The sequence below is a fragment of the Saccostrea cucullata genome, unplaced genomic scaffold (assembly GCF_032062105.1).
Source record: "Saccostrea cucullata isolate Sc308-1 unplaced genomic scaffold, CSIRO_AGI_Scuc_v1 ctg18579, whole genome shotgun sequence".
In the NCBI taxonomy this organism is placed as follows: Eukaryota; Metazoa; Mollusca; class Bivalvia; order Ostreida; family Ostreidae; genus Saccostrea; species Saccostrea cuccullata.
In genome coordinates this window covers 1-9,683 of record NW_026940035.1, presented here as the reverse complement: position 1 = coordinate 9,683, position 9,683 = coordinate 1, and the positions used below count along the sequence as shown (strand labels likewise).

Genomic DNA, 9,683 nt, shown 5'->3' with positions numbered 1-9,683 from the left:
ACATCAATCTGGCATCCATTTTTGTTTGTTTACATAGCTACTTTTAATTTATAAGCCGCAGATTCGTATTTTGCTTTCAGTATATGAAATATTTGGCGGTAAAATTCAAACTGTCTAAATACCCGCTACAGCGGGCTGTAGGGGTGAAAGGAGTTTTACTGACTGCCCGCTGAAGCGGGCTATCGGGGTGAAAGGGTTAATTTACATGCAGAATGTACATAACTATGATAAGTAACCAACACGAAAAAAAAATCTTGTTGATTTCCTTTAAGTTATGCTCTGAAATGTTCCCCAAAAACAACTTCTGACTTACTGTTTGGCTTAATAACAAACTTTCTTAAGTCCATTTTTATATTTAATGACAAAATTCCTTAATCTAAGTATATTGCCAATATATCGATATTACAAAATCGTATTGCGATATGATATTTTTTGTCATTGTATTGCAATATATTGAAATATCGATATTATTGCCCAGCCCTACTTAAAGAGTTACACTTATGTGCGAAACACCCAAGGATAAAGACAAAAAGGCATCTGTAATGCACTGGCTGCCTAATCCCCGAATCTGAATCCCATTGAATACATTTGGGATTCTAAAAGGAATGATAAAGTCTCCCTTCCCCTCTCCACACAATTTCAACGATTAAGAAAGATCCATACAGTAGGTGTGACAGCAGAAAAGTCACCCTCCTATTCAGAGGTACATGTTATTCATGAGAAAAGATTTTTTGCAGTAATTAGAGATAGTGATGGTCTTACATGTATTCCATGGAGATTATTTTATGTGAATTTCAACTGTTGTCCGTCGTCCATCCGTCTGTAAACAACTACCCTTGGGTAGTGTAGATGCTAAATTGTTCAAATCATGACCCCCGTGGTTAGGGCGGGGCCACAACAGGGAATCCAAGTTTTACATAGTAATATATAGGAAAAAAACTTTAAAAATCTTTTTCTCGAAAAACACCATCCAGAAAAGCTGACGCTTATGTGGAAACATCCTTGGGTAGTGTAGATGCTGAATTGTTCAAATCATGATCCCCGGGGTTAGGGTGGGGCCACAAATACGGAATCCAAGTTTTACATAGAAAAATATAGGGAAAAAATTTTAAAATCTTATTCTCAAAAACCACTGTGCTAGAAAAGCTGAAACTCATGTGAAAGCATCTTTGGGTAGTGTAGATTCTAAATTATTCAATTCATGACCCCCGGGGTAGGACGGGGCTACAATAGGGAATCCATGTTTAACATAGAAAAATATAGGAAAAAACTTTTAAAATCTTTTTCTCAAGAACCACGGGGCCAGAAAAGCTGACACTTATGTGGAAGTATCTTTGAGTAGAGTAGATTCTAAATTGTTCGAATCATGACACTTTAGGATTGACAGTGTTAAGATAGGAATTACAAATTGGGAAATCTCTTAAATTACAGAATGGCCAAAGTTACTCAGGTGAGCAATGTGGCCCATGGGTCTTATAATGAAATATGTATGTAGGTTCTAAAATTATACTTAATAAAAAAAATTAATTCTTTTCATAACAAGATCGAACCTCCTTAAAAACAAATTAAAACATTTATGCAAAATCTTAAATGATATACATTCAAAGTACAGTTGTTTTAATGATGATCCCTGGCTTAAAATAAAACGATGTTATTATTCAAATACAATAAGCAAAATTTTACTTCAGGTCTTTATCAGATCAGCATTATTAAGGTACATTCAGGCACTGTTGAGCCTCAATTGTTATGAACATGACCATTTTTCCTGATATCTGATCCAGAAAAAAATGTTATTTAACCATTATTTAATTTATCTAACAAACATGCAATATCGAATAAAGATTGATTCAATAAACCCGGAAGTTCAGTATATTTCACCAAGGTATTTCTAGCCAAAAAAAATGTTTTACAAAAGAATATATTGGACAAATCGTTCAAAATCTTATACACACCAATACGAGGCATATTGAATTTGTCGTATTCTTTTTCTGATGCAATTGATGAAAATAAAAACATTTTTAGAAAACACCAAGACACCAAGACTTAAAATATTTGGGTATTATGTGGGCAAAACCATTCTTATATTTAAAAATCTATTTAAATAAAACAGTATAGGGCATAAATGGGACATAATTCTTTTTTTATGAATTCTTCCAAGCGGATCTTAAATAAACTTCAATCATATGAACTTTTTTTTTACCTCTTTGACCTCTTGATGCATTTTGACTTAGACTTCCATTTTACAGATCATAAATGAAGAAACCAACACACACATTAGCATAAAATTCGTTCAAAATACCGAAGCATTTGATTTTTATGTCCCTGAACGAAAAATCCTTAATTATGTCTTGTCTGTCTGTATGTTTTTCTGTCTGGTGTCAACTTTTACCTAGTCAACTATTGAGTTGGTGGGGCTATTTCATTTAATATTTCATATCAGGCGATTTCATATTTCACAAATGTATTTCTTGTGACAAAATCTTACTTTGGGTACCACCAAATATGGCCTTTTGACCTTGGCGTTGGAGCTATCTACTTTTATTTTTTTTTAAAAATACCACACTTTAACTTTTCCCATAACCTTTGAACGGTTGGAGCAAGGGCTTTCATACTTCACATGTGTAATCATTGGGACAAGACCATTCAATTGGTATAAATATTTTGAACAATTTAACCTTGACCTAAGAGTTTGAGCTCCTTTCTAAAAACTTTAACCTTGGTCATAATTAACTTTTGAGCAGTGATTTTTTAAAAATAGGGCTTTCTTATTTCATTGACTTCCTTGTGGTACCAACATTTTTGACCTTGACTTTTGGAGTTTGATATTCATTTGAGGAAATTCAACCCTCGCCATAAGCTGCCATACGGGGGCATAGAACCATACTACGCTTAGTTTGGACTTTCAGTAAGGCGTGACATTCTCAGTGCTACATGTTCACCGCCTGCCAAATGGCAAATAGATTTTTATTAGTTTAGAAATTAATAACTTCAGGAACTTTAATTAAATTGTTGTTGACAATGATTAGACGACCTTTGTGCATTATGAGACAATGTAATTGGATATTCGATACAATAATTTGCATTTGCTTGAACTTCTATCTCATGTATATTTCAACAGTGAAGGAAAGTGTATAAATTTCAGAAACTAATTATGTAACGTCGAGAATGCCGCGCCTTACTGAAATTACAAACTAAGTGTGAAATAGTTCTAATTGTTTCACAAACACATCTTGAAATGGTATGGTGTGATATAAATCACAGATTTTATGTCGTAGCTAAACTGTATTCGACATGTATTTTATATTCATGTGTGAAATAACACGGTGTATATATACATGTATGTAATGTTTGTGTTTGTTTGATTTCTTTAAATTGACACATTCTGCTAAAGATATAACAAACAAATATACTAAATAAAATACATGAAACATGAATATATATAGTGCCATATACATACAAAGAAGTATGTTAATATCACACCACTGTTTCCTTCTCATCCTTGGTACCAGGCATCAAATGGTCTTGGACCTCTGAGCTTGGGAAAATATAATTCAATGAGCTGATAGCAAGGCCGAGTTTAAACAACTATGTGATATTTTTTGTTTCAAATTCTTGTGAAAATGAAGAATCGTGGGCCTCTTGAATTAATTTAAGCTTTACATATGGTTTAAAAAGCCCTTTTTTTATTATGTACCCATAAATGTTATCTATAAAGACTAAGTTTTTAAGCATTTTTCGAATTTTGAAAACACTTTCTTCTATCGAACATGAATCATCTTTATTTAAAAAAGAAACTGAAAACACAGCATGCAAGTATAGTTTTACATAAACTTTCCTTTATTCATCACTGAGGTGTCATTGGATGTATATCTGATATAAAAAGTTCATCTTTTTTTCCTTCAAAATCTCACATTTCCTAAGCCTGTTTCTGGTACTCTGAAAAATAAATTAACCAAACGAAATTCAGCATTGAAGTTTTAACATGAAAAACACACATTATACTGAAACAATCGAAAAATTTTGCAAGTAACGTTTTTTAATGATGCATTTGAATGTTTTGTCAATACATGTACATTTTATTTACTCACGATTATCCCTATAAACAGCACCCTGACATGTTTTGAATATCTTCTTCCAGGATGTTTTTTTTTTCGGTTTCTTAAACCAGTCTGCACCCGCCTTAATACTTTTCACTCGTTTTCTCTTCAATGCCTCATGAGCAGCGGATTCTGCATCCCTCATATCCGTGGCTGTAATAGTTTTTCCCAGTTTAACTCTTTGGCCGTTGTCTCGTCTAATTTGCCTCAGTCTTTTAACTGGTTCTGTTGAATATCCTACCTTAAAAAGCGGTCCATATTTCATGATATATACTTTTCCTGGTCCAGAATATCTACCCCTTCCACCTCCTTTTACTTTTCGAGAAGACATCTGAAATAATTAAGTTATATTTTCATACTCTGCTTACGTGCTTTCCTGCGATCCATTTTGCTGCTCAACTGCTAAATCTTATTACTATTGTGATCCATATCACATTTATACTTAAACGCATAAACAAGTTTTTAACAACATCATTCGCACGCAAAGTAAAATGTACATGTATTTGCTAAACATGATTTCCTATGTTGACCCCGGCCCGTGTTTTGTTTTTAACTTGCTACAGTATCATATAGAGTTTTTTAACGGGGCATGGACACACTTTCAACAATTTTTTTTTACTTGAATTTTAATTTTTACAATTCCTAGGTATGGCATCATCTACTGATCAGCCAAACTTTGAACATCATTCGTTTATTAACAAACGAGACTGAGAACTTAAAGTTTATGTTAACATAAACAAGGCAAGAGCCTTGTTAATGTTTACATACAGAAAATATCATATTTATAACAAAATGAAATTCAGCAAATCACTAGAAACTGACTAATTGAATTTAGAATTAACTTTTTATTGAAATTATCTGCTTTGTACAAACATATTAGTATATTAACATAATGTAAACAAAACATGAAACAGACCATGTTTACATAACAAAGACTTGGAGCTCTAAATCTGTCTTGTATCTTGATAACCGAAGTATACATTTTTGATTATCAATATTAAGACTAGTTAATAATTTGATAAAAAATGGATAATAAATTTGAATTTTTTAGCTTTAACTGTGTCCATGCCCCTTTAAGGGGTCAGTGCAGGCATTGAAAAGTAAAAAAAAAAACCAAAGTAATGTATAAATACACATGTAATATAAACATGAAATTCTATCAATAAATCACAAAAATAATAATGCATATAAATACGGTACCTTTTAGCTTGTGTCGTTCTTCCTTGCTTGTAGAGAATTCCACACACTTGCCTCTACCTTGTCTATATCATATACCTAGTAGTGTATCAGCCCTGATACAGGTGTTTTGGACTAGGCGAGACAGCGCCTCTGAAGTAGGGCTGTCTCGCCCTCAGGGCTGAGATATCTCTGTCTCGGTCCGTCGTCAAGGGGCTGTCTCGCCCTCAAATTTCAAATCATTATTTCTGTTTAATTTGTGTGAATTAAGAGTAAAATTCATATTTAAGTATTAAAGAGAAACATTATATATCGAAAAATTTAACCGGAATCTTTAAAAAATATTCATTTATATAAAAATTTTGAGAAAGTTGTTTTTAAAAAGTGCGCCAAATGATAGCACTTGTGACGTAAGAGAGGTAACTCTTGTTTACTTCTAGGACAGCAACAAGTCATTTTTTGAAAAATGGACGTTTATTTGCTTTGACAGTAAGACAATATCAAGTTTTCATTTATTAAATGTGCCATTTTTAATTTAATATATATCGTAAACAAAACAAACAGTTAGTATAAATCTCAGACTTATAATTTTTAACGATTCGTTGTTCAAAACAGTTGAAACCCCGGTTCGATCCAAAGTGAAAGTAGAATATTTTTTAGTTTGGTACCTTTTAAATATTTGTTATCTAATGTGCTTCGAAATGAAATGTTTCAAAACACCAGGATTATTCTTTTCAATGACCAGACCATGCAAATTTTTCTCGTAAATGATTACTGAGTATTCACCTCAGGGGCGGATCCAGCAATTTTTGAAAGGGGGGTTCCAGGGTTGTGTCCCTCTACCCCCCCCCCCCCCCACACACACACACTCTCAGGCAAAGATTCACACACACATGTATGGAAAAATATAAGATTGTGAAATAATATCTTTGTTCTACGTCCTTTTTTCTCTGAAAAGGTACCCCCAGTCCGTATAAAAAAAATCAACACATTAAAAAACTACTGAAGCCTTATAATTGAATGGATTTGCAGCATTTCCGAAGAGTAGAATGAATTTTCTTAAAGAATTTGAAAATCCTTTTTGGGTTAGGTATAAAACAATGAATTAAATTTTAGTTCCTTCATAAGATTTAGTTTTAAAAAATGGCACCTTCTTGTATATAGCCAACACAGCCAAATTAAGATCGCGGGAATCTAATTTTAAATTTAACCTCGCATGTTACATTTCATATATAAGATATATAAAAATAAGTAGAATATTTTCTACCATTCACTCATAAAAAGTAATAGTGAAGGTGAATGGAAAAACTAAATGTTTGAGAATCTATCTATTCAATACATATTTAAGTTAGACGTACAAATACTTATTCTCGGGAAAAGTTTTATCCCCCTTCTTTCTCCCTCTTTCTCCACTTGGCAAAAAAATAAAGGGGGGGGGTCCAACCCCCGGAACCCCCCCCCCCCCCCTCTGGATCCACCAATGCACCGTCAAGCAACATCTCAGGAACTTCGAACTAAAGAAAGATAACTCTAATTTTCTTACGACTGAACTTTTTGATCGAAAAGTTTTGGTTTTAGTTATATGATATAAACAACATCACACCACTGTTTTGATCTCGTCTCTGGACTCTGGTATCAGCCCTCGGGTGGTCTCGGCCCGCGCCCTCCGGGCTTGGGCCGATACCAACCGCTCGGGCTGATACCAGGGCCGAGATCAAAACAGCAGTATGACATTCTATATATCTGTAAGGTATAAATATAAGAATAAGGACAGAAGGTTTTGGAAATCATTACATGTGTATCTATTTTTAGGAGGTGATTATAAACATTAAATATTGACTACGTACAAAATAAGAATAGCATTGTATAACAATTATTTAAATATCAGCAGCATAGCAAAATATTACTTCCTTAACCTTTAAGAGATTGTTAGATAAATAAAACAATTTAATTGTATGGAGGAAAAATGGTGTAACCTTACCGCACAAAAGTACACAAGTTCTTTTAAATCACAGCGTCCTTAAAGAAACTGAAAAAAATACGCTATCGGGACAACCAGGTCAGATTTTAACCGCGCACGATTTTTATTGGGTATTAGTCGTAGTGATGATTTTATATTGATTTTAATTGAAAGTTTTTCTTCTTTCAGATGCCATTGAAAGTTGTGAAATAACTTTCAATAATAACCTTGATTTAAAATAAATGTTTTATTTAAATAGTGAACATTTAAATAATTTATAATAATTACCTCAAATCAAAGTCCAGAAATATTTAGAGATAACTTTGAAAAAATAAATAAGTAAAAAATAGTCATTGGTCAATAATTTCCCACCGAAACCTTTAATCCCCCTTGTCTTGTGTGTCATTCTAATTACAAGCCCAGGAGAGATCAGTATATTTAAGTTGTGTTTTTGTTATTTGAAGAATTCTATCAGACCAATGACAGCAAGTTGTCTTTTTGACGCTCTTATTTCATATTAATACTTTTATAGTTTTCATCTTGATAATTGTATGACTGAAACAATTAAGCAAATGACTTTCTTTAAGGAATCACTGTCTAGTTTTGAGAGTATGCCAGGGCATCAAAAATAGGGGGAAACATGGGATAATTTGGGTAACGGGCCAAGCCCGTTATGCTGAATTTATCCCATGTTTCCCACTATTGTTGATGTCCCTGGCATACTCTCAAAACTAGACAGTGATTCCTTACATTTCCATTTCATTGTGAAATAAAATTGTAGACTTGGACATTAAAAATGTAGACTAATAGATTTAAATTACACGAGGACTTCCATGCCAATTTCAATAGTCCTCGCACACTGATGTCAAACAAAAAGGCAGCCGCACGAGATTTTCATGCATATTTGGCCTCCTTAGCTTCAGACACAGAGTCAGATGCGCACGAGATTTGCATGCGTATTAGGCCTCCTTAGCTGCTGACCTATCGACCTGCCTAATTTACATTCTGGCAGAATTATCAAGAAATAAATTCCCCCAACTTTCAAACACTTATCACAGAGAAAAAAATTAGAAATGGAAATATTTATCAATTATTTGAGTTTATCAACATGTTTTAGGAAAAGATGAGAAATTTTCATGAAAATGAAATCATTTAATCTCTAAACTGTGAGGTAACCTTTTAATACATGGTTAAAGGTGAGTTAGGTAAGCTTTTACTTTAATGAGATCATAGAAATAAAATCAATTACATTAATTCAAATATCTCAATTTCCGAATTTTCTCATTTCATGCAAATTTTCATAGAATTTATGCTACAATTCCACATTTTGTTTCAGAAAACATTCATCACAAGCTTATGCAGAGAGTATAAGATATAAGCACTGTAATAACCTTGATTTATGATAAAGATTTTTTGTCGCTCCATATTTCTGTATGTTTTATATCTTCATTCCTTAAAAGATTATTTATCATTAATCAGCTATTATTTAACCTCTATTCCTGATATGTGTATTTTTAACGGTTTTGGGCAGCTTTCTATTGATTCGAAATTTCATATTGAAAAGTTTGCAATCCGACATTCATGTTGTGGTGTTGTTAAATTAGGAAGCCTAGAACATTCTTGAAAGTTGAGTAAAATATCATGATAAGGACTTAAACACATGATTAATTGATAGATATCATGAAATAAATGCAGGGACGAATATTATACAGTAAAAAATAATACCAAAAGCGAGAAAAAAGTAAATGAAACATATGAGAAATTTGAATCCTTTTGGCATATGGTATATTTATGTGTGTATAATAAGATTGTGGAAATTATAAAATCTATCGATTTTTTTTCCGTACAACGTACTTGCATTTCCGAATAGAAAACAAAAACTCAAAGTTGATGAAACAGGAATATTAAGAGTATCTTTTAAATACGTGTTTGCTCTGCTCATGTTTTGCATTGTTTTATGGAGTTTGATATTGATAACTGTTCGTTATCTCCATATCCTTCATTAAAACATCATATCACAAGTTAGATTTGATTACCTTGTCAGCAATACCACCTATCAACAGAATGTTGACTAAGTTTTTTTTTTTTATTTCAATTTTTAAGCCATTATTTACACATTATATTGCCTACTGATTTTCACTATTGGCCGATCATGACAAGGTGCAAACAGCAGATATGACGGGCTGAGAAGGAATCTGCACTGGCTCTGCTTCTGATTTGCATCGGTTTAAGAGATATTTGAGCTTGACTACTGTTCGTTACATGTATCTCCATGTTTCATTGTTTCTGCGTGTCAAAAGGGATTTCAAATTTCTATTTTGGCAATTGATAAATACAATCGAATCTTTCTGCTGTCTTTAATACAGTAGATAAAAGACATCATGACAGTTCATGGCGTTTGTATGTGATTAGGTGACGACAAGAAGTACGTCAACTTTTCCAACAATTGA

At 32.8% G+C, this 9,683-nt stretch overlaps 1 long non-coding RNA gene across 1 annotated transcript; it reads right to left on the bottom strand.

Moving 5' to 3' along the window:
* Positions 1–3,906: 3,906 nt before the first annotated feature.
* On the bottom strand, positions 3,907–5,363 carry LOC134254637 (uncharacterized). The gene is made up of 3 exons (XR_009989344.1): positions 5,298–5,363; positions 4,089–4,428; positions 3,907–3,936 (listed from the first exon to the last, which is right to left on the bottom strand). It is a non-coding gene; the product is annotated as an uncharacterized LOC134254637 (long non-coding RNA).
* Between the last annotated feature and the right edge of the window lie 4,320 nt (positions 5,364–9,683).